The sequence below is a fragment of the Lipotes vexillifer genome, unplaced genomic scaffold (assembly GCF_000442215.2).
Source record: "Lipotes vexillifer unplaced genomic scaffold, Lipotes_vexillifer_v1.1 scaffold219, whole genome shotgun sequence".
Taxonomy (NCBI): Eukaryota; Metazoa; Chordata; class Mammalia; order Artiodactyla; family Lipotidae; genus Lipotes; species Lipotes vexillifer.
The window spans coordinates 956,429-966,365 of NW_006769244.1; positions in this window are offsets into that span (position 1 = coordinate 956,429).

Here is a 9,937-nt window from a genome sequence, read left to right on the forward strand (position 1 = left end):
CGCCCCCCCCCCCCAAATCTAAAGGACCTAGCTTAGTCTGCTTGACTAACAAAGTATAACAAAGTATCACAGTTCTGGGGACCGGAAGGCCAAGGCCAAGGTGAGGACAGTCTGTTTCCTTCTGAGGCCTCTCTCTGTGGCTTGCTGTGTCCTCACATGGCCATTTCCCTGTGTGAGCAATTCCAGATCTCTCTGTGCGCCCCATCCTCCTCCTCTTAGAAGGACACAAACCAGACTGGACTAGAGCACGCGCAAGCAGTCTCGTTTCATTTTGTGTGTGCGTTACTTTTTCTTTTGTAATTGAAGTGTAGTGATTTACAGTATTGTGTTCATTTCAGGTGTCCAGCAAAGTGATTTGGTTACATTTTGTTTGTCAGCTTCATTTTCCATTATAAGTTATTACAAAATACTGAATATAGTTCCCTGTGCCATACAGTAAATCCTGTTGCTTGTCTATTTGATGTATAATAGTTTGTATCTGTCAATTCCATGCTCCTAATCTATTCCTCCCCTCACATTCTCCTTTTGTAACCACAAATTTGTTTTCTGTCTGTTGAGTCTGTATCTGTTTTGTATATAGATGCGTTTGTATTGTTTTTTTAGATTCCGTGTAAGTGATATCATACACTATTTGTCTTTCTCTGACTAACTTCACTAAATGTGATAATCTCTAGGTCCATCCATGTTGCTGCAAATGGCATTATTTCATTCTTTTCTGTGGCTGAGTAATATTCCATTATATATATGTACCACATCTTCTTTAGCCATTCCTCTGTTGATGGATATTTAGGTTGCTTCCATGTCTTGGCTATTGTACCTAGGGTTGCTGTGAACATTGGGATGCATGTGTCTTTTCAAATTAGAGTGTTCATCTTTTCTTTCTTTAGTTTTCTAAGGAATCTCCATGCTGTTTTCCACAGTCTGCCTCATTTTATTTTAATTGCCTCTTTAAAGGTCCTATCTCCAAATACAGAGATTAGGAGATTAGGTCTTCAATAATATGACTTTGTGAGGGGATACAATTCAGTCCATAACAGGATCCGATCACTAATGTTTAAACATCCTGAGGAGAGGGCAGAATTTTGTGCTTAATTTTAGCCCCAAGAGGTCACGGGAAAAGTCACAGGTCACAATGTGCTCATGAACTTCATCAAGTGTGTGATGTTAAGGATAAACATAGCTGAAATAATCCAAGTAATTGCAAAATGGCCCATCGTGGGGCTCACATGGTAACCCTGATGGATCTGGTTTGGGGTCTCTAACCGATGAACTAACTAGAACATCAGCAAGTGTCTACTTCCCTTTGAAAAGCAGTTTCCCCTCATCTCTCTCTTTTGAACACCCCCAAATGCAGTGCACTCCCGGAGCCCACAGAACTCCCTCCTTCCCTGGGGTCTGTCTACCTGGGAGACAGCTCTTGGATGGCAACCTGGATCTACCCGACACACCCCGGGTGGCTGTAGGGATAGCATAGTCGTCCCCAGGTTGAAAGATTAGGCCAGGGGGTCTGTTGAATCTGGGAATGTCCCCAAGCCAGGCTACATGGAGCCTCATTTAGAAGAAATTCATAGAGAATTAAGAAATCCCAAAGAGGTCGTCTCTTCCCCAAGGGAGAATTGTGGAGGAAAGACAAGAGAAATGCCTAATTAGAAAATAAAGAAGGCAGCTCCCGTCTGACAGTGGCCAACATGACCAGAGGCTGAGGGCTGGGTTGCTCTCAGCTGGAGAATGATTGTGTGGTCATTTGACAACTATGGATCTCCAGCACCTTCTTGTTCTCAGACTGCTCTTCTGTCCCCTCAGAGGGAAAACTAACACTAGTCTGAAAACCTAAGTAATTCTCAGCCCAGCCCCTACTCAGCCCTCTTAAGGGTTTCTTGCCTCCTTCAAGACCTCAGATTTCTGTACTCACGTGTTATATCGTGGTGCAGTAGAGTTATATGATGCTGGAGCCACAAGTGCGTATATGCAATCGTTGTGAGTCCGGCCGCATGTGGTTTGGGCAGATGTATCTCAGGCAGGGAAGGCAAATCTGTATCCAGGATAAGTGTCTATTTTAGTGAGAACAAACTATTGCAGGGGACTGATCCACATGGGTTATATCATCTCATCTTGGCTCTCTTGGAACATTCCTACCGTGGTCACCTGTCACCCAGTGACTTTGGTCCTGGGCCCTGGTGATGCGGTCTCCATCTTTGTCTCCAACCTAAGGCTGGTAGAGCTCCATGCTTACTGCTAAGCTTCGGGGTGCCTCTCTGGTGACCTGGACTTCTCAGTCTGACCAACACTTACAGAACCAATTCCCTGTAACAGATTCCCACTCTTTTAAACACTTAGTTTCTTTTTGCCTGGTTGGACCCAGACTGATAACAGCCCACTTGAAGTTTGAGTTCATAAAGTTAAAGAGAGACCAATCAGCAGACCATGTGATTGTTCCCAGTAGCCGTCAGCTTTCTTCAGGTGTAGACAGAGAATAGGCAGAGAGCTGGATGTAAGTGGCACTGGAGTCTTGCCAAGAAAAACCGATGGAAGGAAGAGCTGAAGATGATTTTAAGAATGACCCAAAGACTCTCGGCTGTGTTAAGAGATAAGTGAGGTTATGAAAGGGTGAATAGCAATGCAGAGATGGGAAAGCCAATGGGTTAAAAATCCATGTGTGCTTGATCATTTTTTGAGCAGAGGTGCTACAGAGAGTGAGCCGAAAGGGTATGCAAGGGTAATCAGGGATTAGGATGCTTGAAATCAAACTTTTGGAAGACATGCAGCAATTGATAAGACCATGAGTGTGAGTGGCTGAGACAGGCTGGAAGACAAGATCAATGGAAATGAGGAGATGAGGGATTACTGTTGAGTGGATTATCTGCATGGATATTGAAGACCCACCCTAAGCCCTCTAAAGGATCTGGGTCTGTCCTCTCCTGCTTAAACCTTGGAGAGAGGGGCTCCAGCTTGTTCTCTCCTCTTCTCTCTCTGCTGTCCTGTCCCTCACCATGACCCTCGATGGTGACCACGGTTACTCTCGTTACCCAAGCCCCACTGGCACAAAGTTGTTATGTGTAACAGACATTTACCAACTATTCGCAGATAAAAGAGGAGACACAGCAGAGCATAATGCTAGAAATAACTTAAAACTGAACATCACCTATGAAGTCTTAGAGTCCTTAATAGGAATTTCTCAAGGACCAGTTTTCCCCTTGGGTCCTGACTCTGCCAGTTTTGTTCAGGTCACCTCTCTCTACAGAGACCCTTCTCTACCTTGCTTCCTCTTTGGGACATCTGGTCCCCCAACCTCCCTGTATTGCAAGCTTCCAGGATAATGCTCTTAAATTCACATACAGGGAACACACATTCAGTGGTGCAGTCCTTTCACAACCCTTGCCACTACGGGGGTCCCACATTTTATTTCCGAAAGGCCTGTCAAGGTATTTTCCTAAAGAAAAGAGCCATCAATCTCTAAGAGGAATTCTGCCCCTTCCCCAAAATACAAAGTTGCAACAGGCATGGCATTATTCTAGTAAAGCAAAATTTTCACTTTCCTGTTATTACCCAAGTTAAAATGACATCATGCAAACCACAGTGTTTAAAATCTGAAAAGCACTTTTCTAATTCAAATATAAGAGGAGAGAAATTGTATGTACAATCACATAACCCAGTCTAATAAGGAGATGATCCAAGAACCAAAGATAAATTTGTCTGCAAGGCCCCAGAGATGCAGACTTGGGGAAAGTGGGTTGTGACTAAATGCAGTCCTCAGTTGAATGCATGCTTAAATTAATGAATGAAATCTGCATAGCTGTATATGACATCATGACTTATAATAAAAAATATACGTTTGGTCTTCTGCCATAGAGCTCCTAAAACCCTTGGAATTTCCTAAGTGATAAGAGAATGGGAGCATCTTTTGTTATAATATTTAGTCTTTGGCCTTGGTTCCTGAAATAGCTCCAGAGCCATTGGAGCTATTGGTGACCTATTGGAGATTGGTGACCCTCTGGGTTGGTGAACATATGGCGGTGCAGGGAGAATGGCTCCATGCCCCTTCCTATATACTTTGCCCTATGCATCTTTTCCATCTGGCTGCTCCTGACATACCTTTTTATAATAAACTGGTAACCTAGTAAGTAAACTGTTTTCCTGAGTTCTGTGAGCTGCTCTAGCAAATTAATGGAACTGGAGGGGGAGATCGTGAGAACCTCCGACCTACAGTTGGTAGGTCAAAAGCACAGGTGACAATCTGGACTTGTGATTGGCATCTGGGGATGGGGACAGTCTTGTGGGACTGAGCCCTTACCTGTGGAATCTGATGCCAGCTCTAGGTAGGGAGTGTCAGAACTAAACTAAATTGTAGGACACCCAGCTGGTGTTGCAGAATTGGTCAGCGTGGGAATAAGCCCACATCTTGTGTCAGAAGTGTGAAAGTAGAGAAGCACAGGAACAGGTTTTCCTTTACAGTGTAACGCAAGGAGGTGCTTGGTAGGCACTTTTTAGCCATTTCAATAAAAAACATTTCAGAATTGTGGTGGAACCCAAGTGGGGAATAAGAAGGGGATGAAGGGTAATAAGAAAATGGATAAAACAAGTGTGATTCACTTTTTCTAGAAGCTAAATGTGAAAAGGAGAACAACAGTGTAGTAGCCACTTAGTTCCAGCACTCCTCAGGATCCATACTCTGCTCTGCAGTCTAGTTATTTTACACTCATGGTATCTTGAGGAGACTCTAACAAAGGGCACCTCCCAAGCATCCAGTTCTTTACATCTCCCCCGCAATATGCCTAGGGCAGTGCCAACTATGCCCTTTCCTGAGTGAATATTTTGATGAGTCTTTGGGAGAGAAGTAAAAAGGACAGGGCTGCTAAAGTGAAAACAAGAGGAAAGAGATGTGCTATGGACTGAATTGTACATCCCCCAAATCCCTATGTGGAAGCACTAACCCCCCAGTGTGACTAAATTTGGAGATAGGCCCTCTAAGTAGGCAACTAGGTTAAGTGAGGTCATAAGGGTGGGGCCCTAATCCAATAGGACTTGTGTCCTCATAAGAAGAGGAAGAGACAGGAGGAGTTGACAGGCACAGAGGTAAGGCCATGTGAGGACACAAGAGCAGGTGGCTGTCTGCAAGCCAGGAAGAAAGGCCTCACCAGAAACCAACCCTGCCAGCATCTTGATCTTCAACTTCAAGCTTCCAGGTTCATGAGAAAATTCATCTCAGTTGTTTAAGTCACCCAGCCTGTGGTACGGTTGTTACGGCAGCCCAAGCAGACTTACACAGGGAAAAAAAATTAATAATAATAAACATAAATAATAATAAGGGGGGAGGCTTGTCTAGGATGCTGAACCTAGATTTCTCTTCATAATTTTGCAAAGGTCTGGCTCTAGTGGTGTAAAGGGAGAGGGAAAGGGAGAGGGGAGGGATGTGACAGTGGCGGATTTGTCACACAACAAGACACTGGCTCTCACCTCCCCAGCCCACGCACCTCCCCAGCCCCCCTTTGCTGTTCCCCATTCCCTGGATCTCTGGGGCTGGCTGTCAGACTACAGCAAATACTCTGCCTCCAGCAAAAGCAATTATTTGAGTTGGGAGCCCTCTGCCTTCACCTTGGGTCACTTTATAGACCTCTCAAAGGTTTGCTTAGTTTTTAAACAGCCCAGTTTAGATAACTAAAGTTCCATGGTGGGAGGTGTGGGTTTTGTTCTTTTGTTTTGTTTTGTTTGGGTTTTTTCCTTCTGATTTATGCCAGGATCAAAAGCAGCTTCCCTGGGACTTCCATGGTGGCGCAGTGGTTTAGAATCCGCCTGCCAATGCAGGGGACACGGGTTTGAACCCTGGTCCGGGAAGATCCCACATGCTGCGGAGTAACTAAGCCTGTGCGCCACAACTACTGAGCCTGCACTCTAGAGCCCACAAGCCACGACTGCTGAGCCTGCGTGCCACTGCTACTGAAGCCCACACACCTAGAGCCTGTGTTCCGCAACAAGAGAAGCCACAGCAATGAGAAGCCCACGCAGTGCAACGAAGAGCAGCCCCCGCTTGCCGCAACTAGAGAAAGCCTGCGTGCAGCAACGAAGACCCAACACGGCCAAAAATTAAAATAAATAAATAAATAAATGTATAGAGTCTTTCCTGTGGTTATCGAACCATTGAGAGCCACTCTGCAGCCAAAGGCCTCACTGTGCTCCAGGGAATGCTTGGGATTAGGGAGGATTCCGCAAGAGGCTTGAAGAGCCGCACGCGGGTGTGGGGACGTTGCATCTCTCTTTGCAAGCACATAATGGACCCAAAGTGGTGGATCGTTCAGAAATTTGTTCCCCCCTCCTTTCATTTCTAACCTTAGCAGGAGAACTACATTAATTACTTAAACAGTTGAGCGACTCAGAGGCTTCTTTTCAGCTGCAACGCTCACATGGCTGCCTCTTTTACGGCCGGCAGGTTCCTGATGCCAAGGGTGGGCGACGGAGGGAGGCCTTGCTAGGAGCACTTGTTTAAACAAGGCCAATTTCCAGCCTCCTTTGCATGCAAATACTTACAAGACCATCCCGGCTTGTTCCTTAAAGTTAGATGTAATAAAGACACTTTGGAGGGATATGGCTTGGTTCATTTCCAATCTTTTCCTCCTATGGCTAAAACTAGTTTCTCCAGATCATCCTTTGGTTTTGCTGTGTTGAGAGTTTATATCACAAGGAAAATTACTTTGTTCTTCAGGACCAACAGTTTAAAATGGGAACCATTTAATGTATTTTGGGGCAGGGGGCAGTTTGTTTGGTTGGGTGGGTGGGGTTTTTTTGGCAGCGAGGAGGCTTCTGGGCGTGGAGTCTTACTGGACTGCCAGGGTGTTCCTGGGAACCATTTAATGTTGTTCTTGTTTTAAATTTATTTAGAATAGTGTCTTTTAAATGGGTCTCTTAAAACCGTTAGCCTTGCAAATGTTACGTTTCTGTGCACAATTCCAGGCTCCCTGGGCCTCTTTCTTCATCATCAGGGTATCTTGCTTACAGAGACCTGCAGGAGGTAAATGTGGTCTTAGCATTTCTGTGTCTGGTCAGGTGCCTGCCATGCACACGGTAAGCACTCACTAAATAATTTCCTTGGTGAATTATTTATGGTGTGCGCATTAATCTTTTATCTTAGACTAATTCACACTCTAAAATGTTGGTTTGGCCATTTTTGTAAATCATTTTCACAAATAGGTGTTTCCTCTGGATTCACTGGGTTATTAGCAGTTCAACCAAAAAGTGTTACCACGTGCTAGATGACGTTCTTCTCTGGTTAACTTAGTTTTTTAATTAATTTAATATCCATGAATGTTACCAAGATTGCCAGTCTACATATAGTTCTTCTGGTAACAATTCTCAAACTCTAAAGAATGGTGAAAAAAGCACAGCTTTGCTGTTGTTGTTGGGTTTTTTCTTTTGGTATCTGGAGCTCAAGAAGATTTTTATGGTTGAAATGAAAGATGGTAAGCAGCCCTATTTACAGTAGCCAAGATATGGAGGGAACCTAATTGTCCATCAACAGATGAATGGATAAAGAAAATGTTGTACATATACACACTGGAATACTACTCAGCCATAAAAAAGGATGAAATAATGCCATTTGCAACAACATGGATGGACCCAGAGATGATCATACTAAGTAAAGCAAGTCAGAAAGAGAAAAACAAATATCATATATCACTTTTATGTGGAATCTAAAAAATAAAACAAACTAGTGAATATAACAAACAAGAAACAGACTCACAGATATAGAGACCAAACTAATGGTTACCACTGGGGAGAGGGAGGGGAGAGGCAACATAGGGTTAAGGGATTAAGAGGTACAAACTACTATGTATAAAATAAACAAGGATACTTGGTACAGCACAGGGGAAATAGCCAATATTTTATAACTATAAATAGAACATAACCTTTAAAATTGTGAATCACTGTGTTTTATGCCTAAAACTTATATAATGTTGTAATCAACTCTACCTCAATAAAAAATAATTCTTAAAAAAAAAACAGAAAAATAAAGGTATGGTAAGAGGCAACCACAGAGTGGAAAAAAGGAGTCCTGGGGACTCCCCTTCATTCTTTTTTTTTTTTTTTTTTTTTTTTGTTTTTAATTTTTTGCCATGGCTCACGGGCCCAGCCGCTCCGCGGCATGTGGGATCTTCCCGGACCAGGGCACAAAGCCGTGTCCCCTGCATCGGCAGGCGGACTCTCAACCACTGCACCACCAGGGAAGCCCTCCCCTTCATTCTTTCACTCATACATTGACACAGGCATTTATTGGGATTCAGCCCTGCCTTAAGAAGCCCACAGTCTAAGGATACAAATGAGCTAGTGATTACAGGGTAAAGTGATAATGATGGATATTTTCATAGCTTATTTGTTTATTTATTTATTTTGGCCATGCCGTGAGGCTTATAGGACCTTAGCTCCCGAACCAGGGATTGAACCCAGGCCCTTGGCAGTGCAAACCCAGTGTCCTAACCACTGGACTGCCAGGGAATTCTCACCTTTTTCATTTATTAAATGTCACCATCTGGTTGCCCCAGGAGCACCTTACAAATGAGATGGGCTGTGGCAGACATTGGTTGGTACTCAACTGAGCCAATTTTTTTCCCTTTTCCATTATGGCTTTTTACAGGATATTGAATATAGTTCCCTGTGCTATACAGTAGGACCTTATTGTTTATCCATTCTATATATAATAGTTTGCATCTGCTAATCCCAAACTCCCAATCCTTCCTTCCACCATCCCCCCTCCCCCTCGGCAACCACAAGTCTGTTCTCTATGTCTGTGAGTCTGTTTCTGTTTTGTAAATAAGTTCATTTGCGTCATATTTTAGATTCCACATATAAGTGATATCATATGGTATTTGTCTTTCTCTTTCTGAGAGATATGATAATCTCTAGGTCCATCCATGTTGCTGCGAATGGCATTATTTCATTCTTTTTTATGGCTGAGTAATTATTTCATTGTAATATAGGTACCACATCTTCTTTATCCAGTCATCTGTTGATGGACACTTAGGTTGTTTCCATGTCTTGGCTATTGTGAATAGTGCTGCTATGAACATTGGGGTGCATGTGTCTTTCAGCTGAGCCAACCTTAAGCACCAGAGCCCTTGGTCCTGGTGGCCTCACCCCTTGTTCAGAGCAGGAGGCAGGTCAGCTGAGCCATGGTGCTGTAGGATGTGTGGTGACCAGGACTGGGTATACAGGAGCTACACAGCCTCCCACAGTGCCTTAGCCACACCCTCATGCCTGGTCTTGGCTAGGCTTCAGGAACAGCTGTCTCCTTACCATTCTTAGAAAAAGAAAAAAAGGGAGGAGTGAGGCAGATTATCTAAAAGGTCACTAGCAAAAGCCTCTTCGTCCTTTGGAACAGTTCAGGCTTGATCAGTGCTGCGTGCTCGGTCACCAGTTATGTGGAAGACGCACAGCCACGGCAGACAATGGAGGTGGGAAGAAAGCCAGCCCTTCTGGCAGGACTTCTAATGCTCAAGGACAAGAGTGGCCATACCCCGCCGCAGGAACCCCACAGTTAGAGGCATTGAAGCCTTCCAGTAAATCCATCTTGGAAGGCAATTCCTCTTGGCCAAGTCCCTGAAAGGTAGGCCTATGGGAAGTTACCATTGTTGGTGCAGCAGTAAAGACCTGGCTTAAGCGGACTAGGACAGCCGTGGGCTTGTTTTCTTAACCACAGACACTTTGTTCCAAGCGAATGTTATCAGCTCTTCAGAAAACCTTTTGAGAGAATCCGGCGAATCAAGCCCAAGCTGCCCTCCCTCTCTGTGTGCCCTCCCTCTCTGTGTGCCCTTGTCTGGTTTCCCATGAAAGAAATGAAACCAGCAGCAGCATCGAGAGAAGAGACTCCACACGAGCTGCTTTTCTCCATCCTATGCCACTCCACCCTTCTCCCCACTCCATCACCCTGAAAAGTCTCCTTCTGGAATAA